The 16564-nt window shown below is 37.8% G+C and overlaps 1 long non-coding RNA gene across 6 annotated transcripts in view; it reads left to right on the forward strand.

The window, feature by feature from the left end:
- Positions 1-16564, forward strand: part of LOC311618287 — a 1465663-nt gene that overhangs the window by 854170 nt on the left and 594929 nt on the right. Inside the window, exon 3 of one of the 6 annotated variants that reach the window (XR_014794292.1) lies at positions 16159-16196. The exons of the other annotated variants lie outside the window; for them this stretch is intronic. This is a non-coding gene — a long non-coding RNA (uncharacterized lncRNA). Of the gene's footprint in view, positions 1-16158; positions 16197-16564 lie in introns of those variants that run through there. 6 annotated transcript variants of the gene reach the window in all.

Consider the following 16564-nt stretch of genomic DNA (forward strand, 5'->3'; position numbering starts at 1 on the left):
TCAGCATGATGTTCTCCAATTCCTTCCAGGTTACTGCAAATGATGAGAATTCCTTCTTTTTTATGGCAGCATAGTATTCCATTGTGTAGATGTACCATGGTTTTTTGATCCAATCATCTGCTGACGGGCACCTAGGCTGTTTCCAAATTCTGGCTATTGTAGATTGTGCTGCTATGAACATAGGGGTGCATATATCCTTTCTGATTGGTGTTTCTAGCTTCTTGGGATATATTCCTAGATATGGGATTACTGGGTCAAATGGGAGTTCCATTTTCAGTTTTTTGAGGAAATTCCACACTGTTCTCCACAGTGGTTGCACCAGACTGCATTCCCACCAGCAGTTCACGAGGGTTCCTTTTTCTCTGCAACCTCGCCAACACTTGTCGTTTGTTGATTTGTTGATGTTGGCCGTTCTGACAGGTGTGAGATGGTACCGTATTGTTGTTTTGATCACATCTCTCAAGACCTTCTACCTTTAAAGAGCCCCAAATTTGAGAGGATGGGAAGCATCAATTTTTAATGGATTGTTGAGACTGAAGATTAGTATGATGAGTAGGGGCACTCCTAACTCCCCATCTTGGTTCATGGACCTATGCATTCTATCCAGTGGGGAACTGTACCATGCACTGGACATAGGGTTATGCATTCTAAAAAAATATTTCCCTATCATTTTAAGAGTTATCTCTAAGCTAATGCCTCATCTACAATACTGAGTCTATTTCATTGCTCTTTCTGATCAGCCACTTATGAATGGTATTTGATATGTAGTCCTTATAGATGCCATTTTTCTTAGTTCTTTTTCCCCAGTATTCCCATCTTGTTCATTCAGATTCCTGACCAACAAAAAAGCCAAGTAATGAGGCCCTGTCCATAAATCTATCTAAATGTTTACCATGGGGCAATTTCATTTTTATAAAAAGTGGCTGATCATGTATACAGTCAGAAGATCTGTATATTAAGGGGATTTTCCTGATTTGTCTTTAAGGGTTATATTTTACTGTGGCTACAGTATAATAGCAGTTGGTTTTTAGCTTGGACTTATATGTTATGCAGAATCCCTCAATGAACCAAGCTTGATTTTTTCTCCCTCATCTGATATGTTGGGATCATAGGGAACTCCCTATGAGGTGATATGCATTAGGTAAGGGAGAAACAAAGGTATAAAATAGTAAGTGACGTGGGATTCTGGGCCATGTATTTATGCAGCTAACTTGTGCCCTCTAGACCTGCTCAAGTGCAATTCTGGATGTACTACTTCTATTTTAGAATGGATTTATACTGGTCCATGCTCATTTTTAACTGCACAACTGGCAGCATACTGTTTATCCTGGACTCCAATGTGAGAGTTTCTTTCAACTAAAAGCATGCCCATTCCGATTTCACATTCAGAAATTGAAAAGCAATTACAAGTGTATATAAAATAGACTAGGGTCAAGACTCTATTTTCTTAATAGTGGGTCATGATGAGTCTTTGGATCTTTGAGTACCCAACAATCTTTCATAGGAAGGTTCCATAGGAAATTGGGTATTATTCTTTATCCAGTCATATCAACTGAATAAAAAGTAGGAGGATCCTTGGGGAATGTCTAGGGAGTATATTGGCTTGTCTTCAGCTGGTCCTCTTTATGATTATAAGATGAATGATGTGGTTCCAGGGCTTAAATGTAGACTTGATATTGTTAGCATATGTCTTCCTTTATATCAAATGAAACTTTTCTCAGAAGCTCCCAGCAGACTTTTCCTCATGTTCTATTGACCAATGTCCTTACTTAAATAGTTGTAAGGGGAGTGGGGATTTCATGATTGGCTTAGTCCAACCAATGTTTATCCTTGAAGTTGGGGACAGGGCCATCTTCCCTGATTTTTAAAAGAAGAATAAAGAGAAACAAAGAAATAAAGCATTTCATCAACCTGTCTAATTTTATTCAAGTTTTCTCAAACTTTATTCTTAAAATACTACCACATACCACAAGCATGTTTTTATATCAGTCTATGACCTGGGATCCCTAGCAGGTTTGGCTCAGTGGCTAGAGCATTGACCTAAGGATTCCAAGCTCCATTCCAGTCAAGGGCATGTACTTTGGTTGCAGGGTCCTCCCTGGCTCAGGCCCTGGTCAGGGTTCCTGCAGGAGGCAACCAATTGATGTGTTTCTTTCACATCAATATTTCTCTCTGTCTTTCCCTCTTTCTTATACTCTTCCTAAAAATCAATGGAAAAATATCCTTGGAAAAGGATTAACCAATATACATATACTAGTAGTCCTGTTCAGGAATCCTTGAACCAGTAGCTAGCCAGTAGCTAGCTGCAGCCCTCCTGTAGTTCTCCACCCACTGCTCCGTCCTCCTGTAGCTCCCTCCACTCCCCCCTCCTTACTCCCCCTCATAGCTTGCTGCCCTGCCCTCTCCTGTAGCTTTCCACTGCCTGCTTGTAGCTCACTGCCCCACCCTCCTGCTGATCTGTGACCCAGTAGTTATATGGTCAGTTGTTTTGCTTCATGACATAATGACCATTTGCATATTATATCTTTATTATATAGGTATAACCTGGAATAAACCATAAGAATTTTCCTCTCTGATATACACCAATGTATGCTAGAATGCAGGACCATGGGTATTTCTGTGAAAAGAAAGAAAGCCAAAATAAACCCGACGATTGTTCATGTTATTTTTTTTAACTATATAAACTAAATGATAATATTATAATATTTTATATATTTGATGAAAAGTTTATTATAATAAGCTTTTCTTATGTTGTTCTCACCAAGTGAGGCAATCCAGTTGGGAAAGTTAATTTATCTGAGTAGATCTGTTAACATCATTTAATAGCCAAACAACAACAGAATGCAGCTATAAATTGCTCAGCATGTAGTATCATTAATATCCTCTCCACATAGCCACACTCTACTAGTAATGCAGGAAAGTAACTTTTTTTTTATAGGAGAATTAGCTGACCTAGATGTACTTCACATGGATTTAGAAGATAAGAGGACCCAATAATAAAATAGTTCAGCATCCTTAATGCTGACTAGATGGCTGTAGAGCTGTCAGGCATCCTGAAGACCAAATTGCTTTCAGCCTCCTTAAGGTGGAAATGATTTTGAGGTTGTTATTATCATATTATTTAGCTTAAATCAGGTACTGAGTGCATGAATTTGTCAGACAGAAATGCCACCTGTAAGTAAGGAATATTATATTTTAGGAATAATATGTTGTGCCTTTGTGAATATCACAGCATCTGATGACTACCTAATCTTTGCAAAATTTTATAAAGATATAAATAAAGCATTTGTGACTTAAAATTGCAACCATTTTGAGAAACCTGAGGCTGTTTCAGAAAGAAAATGGCAAATTTATTTAGAGTTAGTATAAAAGAAAGCACTTGTGTGTTGAATATGTTTCCCATAACTGTATAGTTAGTAGTCTCTTCAGATATAAAATAATAACCTGATGTTTTATTATAATGCCTGGCTTATCTATGGAGCTAATAGAAAACCAAATAAAGCTTTGTAAAACGGAAAGGTTTTTAAATGTTCTCTTACTGGATGACAGAGAATGAATAAATAATAAAATAAAATAAACCATTGTGATTTGAGAATTTGGGATAGTAGCTAACTGTTTTCTTTTTTTGCTGCTTGGTTTATTTTATTTTTTAAAATTATTTTTTTATTGATTTCAAAGAGGAAGGGAGAGGGAGAGAGAGATAAAACATCAATGATGAGGAAGAATCATTGATTGGCTGCCTCCTGCCTTCCCCCTACTGGGGATCAAGCCTGCAACCCATCTAACCTGAGGACCTTCAGTACACAGGCTGACATTCTATCCACTGAGCCAAATGAGGTAGGACAATGCTACAGGTTCTAAAACAACCTGCGAGTCTTACATTTTTATAGATTTCTTTTGCATTATACAAAAGTGATATACTATTATTGGACCAGCAAGTAAATTGTCACATGTATCAGATGTGGGACAAGACTTTGCTTTTTCTCTCATAGATATCTTGAATAAAATCTGGTAACAAATTAGATATTGGCCCCAAAGTATCTGAATTATTTCAGGCTCATAAAATGGAATCTTCCTAGGTTTGTGCCATGAATCTTTATTCAAATTATTATTTGTAGATTGATGACTTGCTCAGCTGAAACTGGGAAGGCTGTCCAATGAAGATGGCTGGTCTTTATGAACGGTAGAATGCATGGCCTCTGTGACTTGCCAGGCAAGGATACTTTTCTCTGACTCCAAATTGTAGTATCTTTTCTATGGAGATTTTGCCAGATCAAAAAGTTTAAACTGATTTGTTACCAGAGATAGTGTTCAAGTTTCTGTAATACCTTATTTTATTTTCCCCTGTGAGAAGAAAAAGAATGGTAAGAATACCACAAGCAAATTGATCATCCTAAAAAATTTTACCATCATTGTGATGTGGGAGTAGGACATATTAGTACTGATAATCGTTTCTTGCCATGGGTTGTTTGAGAGAGAATAGAACAATTTAGCCTGAGGTTACCTTATGTATCACTCTTGTGGCACATCAATATTAAAATCAAAGTGAAATGGAGGGGTTTAGCAGAATTAACCCCCAAGACAAGAGGTTGAAACAGGAATGAGCAAAGTTAATTAAGGAAAAGCTGGCCTTTTTTTGTCTTTAGTAAACTTCTTTTACTCTCTCACCTTTGCCCTTACTCACTCCTACTCTACACTTTGCTGAAGTAAAGCCATCCATCATTTCTTGCATGTCTGCCTCCCAAATCTACCCACAGTTGAACAAGAATGGCAACTATTAGAGCAGATGGGCCTCTCAGTTTGAACAAAATGTCAAGCCAACTGTGGAGCTTGACCTCATCACCTCTGAGAATGACTAGTCTTAGACACAGCTGCTACAATTATTCATCTGAAGCTAGATCAGGATTTTTTCTGGATCTCAATTTTTGCAGTCAAATTTAAAGCAAAGAAAGGTAATGCCAGAAAATTTATTTTGACTTAAAGTCCACTTGGCATGAAGCTCTAAATTGATCCTCTATCTGCTTTATAGACACCTATGAATACCTTCCCAGCAAATTTCTTACATTCTATGTCCTTAAATTCTATGTCCAAACAACAATCATTTTTCACCACTAATTAACCCTCCTCTCCAACTTCTACATTTGTGCCAACTACACTATTATTTTCCCCATTAATTAAATGAACTCTTTTGGTGTTATTCCTACTTTCACTTGTTATATGCATATTTTCCAAAAGCTTGGAGTAACATCCTTTAGAAGAATTATTAGATTTTTGCCTTCCTCTCCATTCTTGCTATTAGTACTAAGTTTTAGCACTTCCAGCTCATTGGTATCAAAACCTTCTCTCTGATCTTTGTGTCTGATGCCTTTTTGTTTTATTACATTTGTTCCTAGAACAGGTGCAATGTCTTATATCCCATGAATTCAAAAGTCTGGACATCCAGAGATATCCTGGCTATATGAGAGATTATCCTATCTAATAAAGAGGGAATATGCTAATTGACCATCACACCCTCACAAAAATGGTGATGCCTACAGCCAGTAAGGAGGGAATATGCTAATTAACTGCCACATCCTCAAATATGGTGGTGCCCACAGCCACAAGATGGCGGTGCCCAGTCCCCTCAGCCCCACTAGGGCGGCAGGAGCACGGTACAGCTGGGCCTGTTCCAGACGAGTCTGGCCACTCGATGTGTCTGCTTCCAGGATCCCCTAGTCCCTCAGCCCCCCAGCTACCCAGAGCAGGGCTGAGGCACCGCAAGCCTCAGATGGTGGTTGCCCAGCCACCATGGCCCACCTGAGGTGCAGGCAAACCTCGGGTAGAGGCCGCCCAGATGTTTAGGGCTGCCTGAGGCTTCAGTAACCGGAGCAGGCAAATGCTTATGCTGCTTGTAGTGGCAACAGCAGAGGTATGATAAGGGCATCACCTTCCCCTGATTGCCAGGTGGCCTCCCGTCTCTGAGGGCTTCCAAACTGTGAAAGGAGGGCAGGCCAGGCTGAATTTTCATGCACCAGGCCTCTAGTATGGTAATAATAGGCAAATTAGATAGCCTTGTGTGTTCCATTTTTTATTTTTTTATTTTTTACTTTGTCTTTTACCTTAGGTTGATCGTGTACATCTTATTCTTACTATAAATATTTTAAAAAGATTTATTTAAAATATCTTTCACATGAAAAGCACTACATGTATTTTCTATTTGGGTGTGTGTTATCCAAAAAATATTCTACTTTTATATTTACTGATTAAAAGCCTAATAGTTTTCTGTGAGCTAGTGGATACAATCTCCTTACTCTGTATGCACATATATTCTATTGTATCATCCTTCCTTACCTAAGTATTCTTAATCTTCCCCCTCACCTACAGGTAGACTCTCAGCTATAGTCTCTACTCTCCCCTACAAACTTCCTATCTAGTCCCAGCTGTGCAATTGTTATCCCTTGTTTAGAAATTCAACCCCCTTATTCTATAGCTGGGTTTTACTTCTACTACTTCATACAATCTTCTCAGATGAATTCACCTCACAGTGACTTTTATATCATTCCACAACTTTTTTTTTTTCCAATTAGGCGTGCAACTTTTGCTCTAATGCCTTCTTCTGATTTAGATATCTGTGATAGCATTGCTCTCCAAGCTTTGCATTGATGCAGGTCTTCTCACATAGGTTATGAGTTCCCTAGGGGTGGGATCCATGCCTTCTGCCTTCTTTTATAATTCACAGTGCCTGGAATACTGAAGTAGATAGGAAGGGATTAGTAAACACTTGTTTAATTTAGTTGATTAGTGGTTTCAAGGTTTTCTATTTAGATTCCTTTGTATATACCTTCTTGGAAAAAGTCCAAGAAACAGGGAAAATAAAATTTCAGTTCAATTTGGCTTTTTACACTTAAAATAAAATTATCAAAAGTAAAATTCCCTGCTTTAAGAAACTGGCCAACTAAAGTGCATAGTTTTTGTCAAGATAAGAGGTTTTAAAATATGTGTTTTCATCTTAGGAGAGGACTGTTTTCCATTTCTCCTCTGTAGTCCTGAACATCTTGTCTGAAAACACTCTTTTCTCCCCCATTCTCTGCTTTAACTGAACCCTACAAAATTACCCAGTGGGATTCCTTTGCAACTCTCAAGCTCATCCCACCCATTCTCCTTCTTCCTGCAGCACCTACACAATCCCCTCCTTTTGTCCATTGAACAAACCACGCTCTTTGCAGCTACTTCAGGACTATTGTATTCGCAGTTCTGTTTGCTGAAATGCTCTTCCTCTGACTGCGGTAACTACTGCTTCCCTTGAGTTAATCTCAAGTGTACATCCTTCAGCTAAACTCAAGGGTCCTTACCACCCCAGGGATCACTTCTGTGACTACCTATTCAAAGGAAGATCTTGTCCTTTTCACATCACCCTCTGCCACAGGACCCCACCTATTTCCTTTATAGCACTGAACACAGCCTGAACTCATCATGCCTACCTTTCCCCTTGTTTGTTTCTATCTTCCTTCACTGGAGTGTATGCTCCACAATGGCTTCACGTTCATGGTTATATTTCTAGTACTTAGGAGAGCACCTGACATACAGTGGCCACTCATATAATAATTGAATGAATAATAGTTTATGGTATTAAATTTAAACTAATATATGTTGTATCTATTGAAGTTTAAAAAATATTCTGTTTTTTTATTGATTTTAGACTGAGGAAGTGAAAGAGAAAGGGTAAGGGAGAGAGACGTTGATGTGAGAGAATAACCAAGCTTGGGTACTGGGCTGAACCTTGACTGGGAATCAAACCCTGTGACTGTTTCTGTGCACAAGACAGCCCTCCAACCAACTGAGCCACCCCCACCAGGACAATAAATACTCTTAAAGAAGTGTAGTGAGGTGGGAAATTCTGATCACTTACACATTCTTCACAGAAAACAAAAGTGGATCTTGGAGTGAAGTGAGTCTCATATAATACCCAATTATTTTGATAAAGCAAGGTTTCATTTCTCTGCAGCTGGTATATGTGTTTTTCTTTATGCGTTTTCTGTCTATTGTATAACCAGTGAAATGAAGAGAATTATTTTAATAGCTGCTAATGTTTTCAAGCAAAAGTAAAACATGTCATGCCCTCAGAGTTTGCCAGGGTTGCTGACTCACTCTGCCAGTTATTGTGGAGAGGAAATAAAATTTACCTCTGCAATTTCTTCAGCCTCTTATATATGTGGAAATCAAACAACGTCTTCGTGAATAGTGTTCAGAGTTTACAGGATGGCATTTAATATGTACATTGTGTACTCTCACTAATCTAGGGGACCATGTGTACTTCCTTGCTTGCCCACTGTACATCATTATTATTCTTTTTACTTTTAATGATCACTATACATGTTTATCTCCTGCTGTCAGCTCTCCAGTTCTCTCAGTACTCAGTTCTCAATCTCCAACACCAGTCTCATACCCATTCTTTTTTCCCATGTCCTGGCTGATGTTTCTTCCCTGGCCTAGGTGACCAATTATTTCAACGTCTGGTCAAAGTCCTACATCTTCTAGGAGTTGTTCTCTTTTAGCCTTATTTATTGTATTTTTCACTTGTATCCTTAATGATTTAATGTCTAAAAGTTGTTTGCTTTTTAAAAGAAATCTTTATGTGTTCTTTGTCTAATAAGAATGTAAAGGTTCTCTGGGGATGAAACTATTCCATATATTTCTTTCAACCCCAGTAACTCCTAGCACTCCTGAGCCCATCATGTGTGATGCTCAATAAATATTTACTGACTTGAATTGGATTGTAAGAGGCCATAAAGAGAAAGAAAATAGAAATCTACAGTGTATAGGAAAGCTCAATTAAATTTGTGTTTCTAATCTTTTTACCTGCTAAATCTTTGAAGAAAGCTTCAATGAAGTTCTAAAACAAACGTTTCTTATAAAATCAAAAGTGTCAATACGATGACCAAAGGGTCCTAGCTGGCTTGGCTCAGTGGATAGAGTGTCAGCCTGCAGACTGAAGGGTCTCAGGTCGATTCCGGCTGGATTGTGGGCTCCACCCCCCAGTAGGGGGTGTGCAGGAGGCAGCCGATCAATTATTCTCTCTCATCATTGGTGTTTCTATCTCTCCTTCTCCCTTCCTCTCTGAAATTAATAAATAAATATAAAGATAAATAAATAAATAAATAAATTAATTAATTAATTAATTAAATTAAAAAAAGAATGGCCAAAGGACATTCATTTGAATCTCTGATTGTGCTAATTTTGCTCTCCATGGAGAAATACATTCACACAGTCCAGGAAATACAGTAGAAGCTAAAAAGATATTTGGTAACAGAGCATCTTAAAGAAATATGGTCACATGGATTAAAGCAAAGAACCAGAGAAGTCTCTGTCTTAGTCAGTAGTCTGTATTTGAGAAACCCACCCTTTTGTGATTCTCTTCTGGATTCTCATAAAAACCTGAGTTGATTCAGAGAATGAATTAGTTAAATACTGGTTCCTTTCAGCTCTCCTGTACAGGAAACCTTAGTCTCCATAAAAATCAGATAAACTTTCTAAAATTTGAGGATAAGAACTATGATTTTTCTATCCTTTTCTTAGACAGGAAGTTTCATACCATCATAGGACTATTTCTGAACTTAGGTTTTCTGGCATAATATTTTTTGTTAGTCTACTTCTCATTTACCAAATTCCCTTGTTTTCTGGTGAGTTTAAAAAAATAATTTTAAATTTTATTATTTCTATAATTTTCAATTTTATAAACTCTTTTTGGAAGTAGATGGGGGGAAAACAGTATTATTTTCTAAGATCTCAGCCTATTGTTACACACCAGTATCCTTTTATAGATAATAAAAAATACAATGGCATGTTTTTGCTGCCAGCGTACTTTCCCCCCTTCCCTGCTCTAGACCATGCACTGAGCATCACTGTTCCCTGCATGCAAGACCATGTGCTTGCAGTGGAGTCTCATAGTTATTCTGGCCCTGAGAAGGAGAAACAGGAAGTAACCTATTTTCTACAGCAACCTGAAGGCAAATCTCACCAGTTAGTGATTCAACTAAGGGGAGAAAAAACATGTTAATGCAATGCCAGTAAGGGAGCTAGTGTTTTATTTCAGAGATGAGCTGAAGGATCTGTGTTTGCATGAGCTGTCTGAATGAAAGGCTTACTAAGTAAGAGAGCAGGATACCTATTTCAGGTTTCTGGACATACAACCCCTGAGGAGAGGGGTTAGAATTAAGATAGGGAAAATCTGATGAAGCTCTCACAACTCATGAGCAACTCCCATTCTGCTCTATCGGGTCAATTGAAGAGAAACATAAAGTTTATCTCTGTTAGCAGAGCATTACACTATCTTCAGCGAACATTTTGTTTTCACCATTCAGAGCCCCTTGTGCCTTATCTAAATCCTGGCAAATATGGATGAGTCTATTTTAGAGGAAAAAAAATAGCACACTGAGTCTCTTTAGAGTTAGAAAGATCTATATTGGAATAAAAATTCTGATAAGTGTTATTATGCTGATATAACAGTGGTTTATATGTATAATGGAATATAAATGGTTTCAGGCCAATAAATTTTCTTGATAACCTAAATTATCCTTATTCATTGCAGCTTTATATTTTAATAATTTGGGATGAAAGTCATTTAAAAGTGCATTATATGCTGATTTACCTTTCTAAACAGAGCATAATGATCACTATATACTCATTTTATTAATGACAGAAGTCCCCAGAATGAAGAATAATTATTTGGTGCAATAATATAGAAGTGTGATTTATGGTCCGAAGTGAACAGAACCTACTCATTAGTGTAGTACAACAGGAAATTAGTATCGTCATGGTATGATGTGAGAGAATTCCATTCAATAAGTAAAAAGTTGAAAGGTTAAATAATTAAAGCCTGAAGTTAATATTGAAGTGCAAACAACAAATACATACATATGCCTCCTGAGACCAAAACTCAATATTACTCTGTTGTTTCAAAGTGCCTCTGAGGTAGATTTACATTTTCCCTTAAAATTAAAGTGAATGGTTTGAAATAATGAACAACACCCCCAAAAGGAAGATGGTTCTAGCTTTTCTTTTTTTCTTTTCTTTTCTTTTTTAATTTCTAAGGTATCACATATTTGTCCTCAACCCCCCATTCCAATCTCCCATCCCTCCCCACTCATGCCTCCACCCCCCTGTTGTCCTTGACCACTGGTTAGGCTCATATATGTGCACATAAGTCCTTTGGTTGATCTCTCTCTTTTATTCCCACCCTCCCTTTGAGGTCCAACAGTCTGACCCATGGCTTCTTATCTCTGGGTCTGTTCGTGTTCATCAGTCTATGCTGTTCATTTCCCCTAGATGAGTGAGGTCATATCCAACTGGAAATATACCTATAAGAATAAAAATTGAGACAAGCAATAATGGTTATGCTGAAAGGCAAATGAATCAATCTGTAGTCAGTTTCTTTCTGGGCCAACAGTTCTTTGAGACCTAATTTCAATGTGAAACAATTTCTTATGTGTATATGTCAGCAATGATATTTCAGTTCTGGTTGGTGGACAAGTGGTGTGGTAATGCAGGTCCGACTATCTCTGTTTTGGTCCTGGGCAACCTGCAGTGATACACAACTGCTGACTGCTATTATGGCAAGGTGTCATCAGCATCTTTCATCTCTGGACTGTTTCTCTTCTGTCTTCATGGTTGGAGTAGTCCTGTCAATTCCTCTCTGTTGCCAGAATCCACGTGATCTCAGAGTTGTTTCCTGAAAATATACAAACATATTTTCTATCAGATTATGTCTGAATGCAGCTTTCATTGAAAATATTCTGCCTTTTAGAGTTGCAGTCTTATTTCAATTATACCTGAATGACCCTTGTATCACCATCAGGATCACCAGAGTTGTTTTGGTTAAATGTTACTGGGGGAATATTTTCTAATGCTATTTAGCTCAAGGGTAGTCTGCGTGAAAAAAGATAGTAACAAAGCGGGTAGCAAAGGCCTCCTTCTCAGGAAAGGGCATTGGTCTGCTGTCCAACTCCCTTAACTAGATTGTGGATTAATTCCCCTTTTCCCAACAGAACTGAACATTTTAAATAGTGGTATGCTGTAGGACTTGTTGTGAGACTGTCTCATTTGCTGCAGTATTCAAATTACTTCTTTAGGGAAACATTAAATTTTTCTGACCCAGTGTATTTGCTGTTAATGTAGCATCACAATCTCACCACACTCATTCCTAACTGAGGGAGCATTTTATCCTTCCAGATCCATACCTCTGTTCCTTTCATGCCTCTTCTCTGTTTTACAAAGTCAAGACATTTCTGGAGAACAAAACTACTCTTTGTGCTTAATGTCTGACAATCTGATGGAAACAAGCAGTAGAAACAATTTGATCAGAGACAACTGTAACCTGACAAATAATAGTTCTTAGCTCTTCATTGCGCTCCAACTTGGTCTTTGCTAAATGCCTGGAATTCTGTGCATTTCTCATTCCCCAAAAGGCTTACCTTTCTAACAGCTTTGTGAAGTGGCCTGGTGGAGGAATTTTCTGTGGTGCTAACTAGTAATAGCTTTTTCTCAGAATCCCAGGCCCTCTTAAATGACAGACAGATAAAACCCTATCATCTACTTCATTTTCTCTATATCATTTTCCCCTTGCCTCTAGGGAAAAAAATGAAAATAGTTGGCAGAACATTAAGGACACAGGCAGAGTAAAATGTAAGTTCCTGTAATGTTTAAGGGAGATGAAAATCATCTGCTTTTGGGAACTGCCTAACGGAAGTTAGCTGGTGCATTAGTTATCCAAATTACTTCTTGCTTTTATCACAAAGACAATATACAGCTGAATCATTAAATAATGCACACTTTTTTTTTCCAAGAGCAAGATTGAACACTTAATCAGGTCAATAATTATTCACGCATTAGCACAGTCTTCTTCTTAAAGTGTAACGGTGACTCACTGGGTATGTAGTCATTATTACTGATTAGCAGGAAATTATTTTTGGGCATCAGTGGTTCATGTGAAAACAGCTAAATTTATTATGCTGAGTTATTTAACAGTTGGACCATGTGAGATCTCTGGCGTTACTATTAGAGTAGGCAGTTAGACAGGGATGAGCAGAGTAGGATCAATAGGCCAGGTACAGAAGGTCATCAGGGTGGAAAGCACCGGGTGCCTAGCAACAGGCAAAACTGGGAGGACAAGTCCTGTAGTGTGGGATGTTGCCTCCAGGATAACTTTTTCTCCCCTAGTATAAGATTGTTCCTGAGGTTTAATATTTCTGGCCATGCAGTTCGAATGCTCCCCTGACATTTCCTCCCCTGCCATGTGACCGGTCATGTTGTAGATCCCCTTAGAGGAGAAACAAGGGGCCGGAGAACAGCCACATATGGCTCCCATACATGCTCGTGCAAAACCATTCTCTTAAAAAGAAATCATGATAATGAGGTTCTGACAACATTAAATATTTAAGAACAAAGCATTGTGTCTGTTGATCACACAGAGAGAGTTGGTCTAACTACAGATAATACCTAGGCCTCAGTTGTGTTTCTACTCCAAGTCTAGAAAAGCAGCAAAACCAGACAAAGGTGATGCCATGAATGATGTCAGGACCAGCTTCAATGACTAATGCCCCCTATCCCCGGTACTGACCAATCAGTAGAAACTATGACCCTGAAAAGGCACACCTGGAAAGCTGATGAATATTCTATTGAGAACCTCCCTCTGAAATAACCCTGCCCCATAAAAGTCTTGCCTTTAGAGAAGCAGATAAAGATTCTCAAGACAAAGGACCCATCTCTCCCTCCCTCTTCTTGTCTTCTTCTGCAAACCTTTGCCTTTACCTCCCCTTTCTTCCCTCAAGGCCCACACTTTTGCTCTCTTTTTCCTAAGCTCCAAGCGCCCTTCTTTTGCCTTTGTAACTTGTTTCCTGAGTTCACATAGCCCCGCTGGCTCACTTCTTCTACAGCTCACTTGTACCTCTGTGACTTTCTCAGTAAACTTTCATTTGTATTTGAGTATTGAATCTGAATTTTTTCCTAGCCAAACTCAAGAACTGAGGTCTAACTTTACTGGTAACATCTGGTGTGTTTGCCATTAACATTACTGTTGTGATTAAATCATTTTCCATATACCAGTAGTTAACTATGGAAAAATTGTTCTACAGAGCTACCGTTACAGTTGAATTTTATACTTATAAGTCCAACTTTCTGCAGTTTGATATTCACCTTGAGCATTCATAATGCACTACAGTAAAGTTCCTTTATAAGTAAATTTATTTTATAAACAAATCTGGAGAAAAAAAGTAAGTAATATTAAAATATTAGAAGATAAATATAAACAATAATGATAAATGTTACAAAAAGACAAAGAAAAGGTGAAAAGGAAAGACAGGAATTATGGAATGAGAGCAATGCAATTTTACTTAGTGAATTGTTATTTGGATGCTTTTGATGAAATATCTAACATTTTCTCTGGCTTACAGAATTTATTTTTAATATTATAAATGAAAGACAAATTCTGTGTTTCATTTCAATTATTTCTACCTAGAAAATATTCCATGAGAAAATTTTCCAATCGTTACTGGTATTAATACCTTTGTGGCAGCAGATAAATGCTTCTTACAGTTGATATATTAATTTCCTCTTTGTTTGTGATCTTGCTTCATCTGTACTTCCTCCTATTTCAATAACTCACAATCAGGTTATTTTGAAAAAAATCAATATCTCTATATATAAAAGCCTAAGTGACCAGCCAACCAGCCAACCAGCTGACCAGCTGACCATCAGGTTGCTATGACACGCACTGACCATCAGGGGGCAGACACTCAATGCAGGAGCAGAAACCGCATACATAGAAACATGGAACATACTGATGAATCTCAAAGGGAGGGCGGGAAGAGATTAACCAAATATCTTATATGCATACTAGAGGCCCAGTGCATGGATTCCTGCATTCTCTTGCAATCCAGGACCCCTAGGGGGATATCAGAGAGCCAGATTTTGCCTAATACCCACAGACCAGACCAAGGGACCCCACTGGTGCATGAATTTGAGCACCAGGCCTCTAGTATTATATAATGTTATATTTAAATATATCAGCATATATTACCAAAAGGGAAGGATTCCTTTTGAAACATAGCCATAATATTATCATATATAAAGAAAGAATTAAAAATAACCCACTAGCATTATCAAATATGAGGTCCATGTTTGATTTTTCTAATTTAATATGTTTGTTTACATTGAATTTATTTAAATCAGTGTCCACATAAGATCAAAACATTGTACTTATTGCCAAAACCAGTTTGGTTCAGTGGATAGAGTGCCGGTCTGCAGACTGGAAGGTCCCAGATTTGATTCCCGTCAAGGGCATCTACATTGGTTGTGGGCACATCCCCGGTAGGGGGCATGCAAGAGGCAGCTGGTCGATGTTTCTCTCTCATCGATGTTTCTAGCTCTCTATCCCTCTCCCTTCCTCTCTGTAAAATATCAAGAAAATATATTTTTAAAAAATTGTACTTGTTTTGGTATATCTTCTTAGTAATTTCTGATCTACAAGTTATCCCACCAACTAGTTTTTGTTTTTGCAATTTATTTGTTGAAAAACAAATTATTTGTATATCTTCATCTGACTCAGGTTTGTTTTGGCAAAAATACTTTATATATGGTGTATCTTCCATTAGGAGGCACATACTATCTGGTTGTCTTTCTCTTTTGAGATTAGCAGCCATGTATTTGTTTAGCATAAGTATTTGTGAGACATGTTAAATGCTTGATTATTTCCCTCCATTTACTATTTTTTTAATCACTTTCTAATGAATTTGTTAACTACCATCATTGAAACTGAATAATCTCTTATAAGTATGATTTTTGTCTTGTGGATTTGGGCAAATTTGATTGTCATCAATTCATTATAGTTTTAATTTTTATTGCTACACAAATTATCCATTTTTGGCTTTTCAAGTTGGCTCTTCTCCATCTTCTGTATATGATCCTACCTAGTAGTCTTTGATAGATTACTTGCTGTCAGGTATGGCTTGATGTCCAGGACCATCTTCAGCATTTCCTCTTTCAAACTTGGAATTAAACATTGCCTCAATAATATCTGGGTCCTTTTGGTAGGAAATAGTAGGCTAAGATAAGGAAATGAAAGCTAGGTTTTTTTTTTTTTTGTATGTTAGTTGGTTTTAACCAATGATTACTTATTGTTTCTAGGTCTTCCTTTTTTCTTTTTTTTTCTTTTTTTTTTTTTTTTTTTTTTTGGTGGAGAAGCTTCTAAGATAATAAAAGAGAAAAATGCTAATTGACCATACCTTTGCTATGCCCACAGCCAATCAGGAGTGATATGCAAATTAAGCCAACAGAGATGGAGGGTAAATTTGCATATGCAGGAGGGACAGGCTGCACCTGAGGCCGTCAGCTGGTACCAAGCTGCTATTGGGGACCAGTCTTAACACTGTGGACAGAGTCAGAGTCAGGCACCTCCTCAATGTGGCTTTGGACATTGACATTGCACCTTACAGGAAACTCTTGGAAGGTGAGGAGACTCAGCTCAGTTTCACCAGCATGGGAAACATAGCCAGTGTCTATTCCCAGAGTTCTTAGATCTTTGGTCAATCTG

This window comes from Pipistrellus hanaki (genome assembly GCF_964339955.1).
Source record: "Pipistrellus hanaki genome assembly, chromosome: 2".
Lineage (NCBI taxonomy): Eukaryota > Metazoa > Chordata > Mammalia > Chiroptera > Vespertilionidae > Pipistrellus > Pipistrellus hanaki.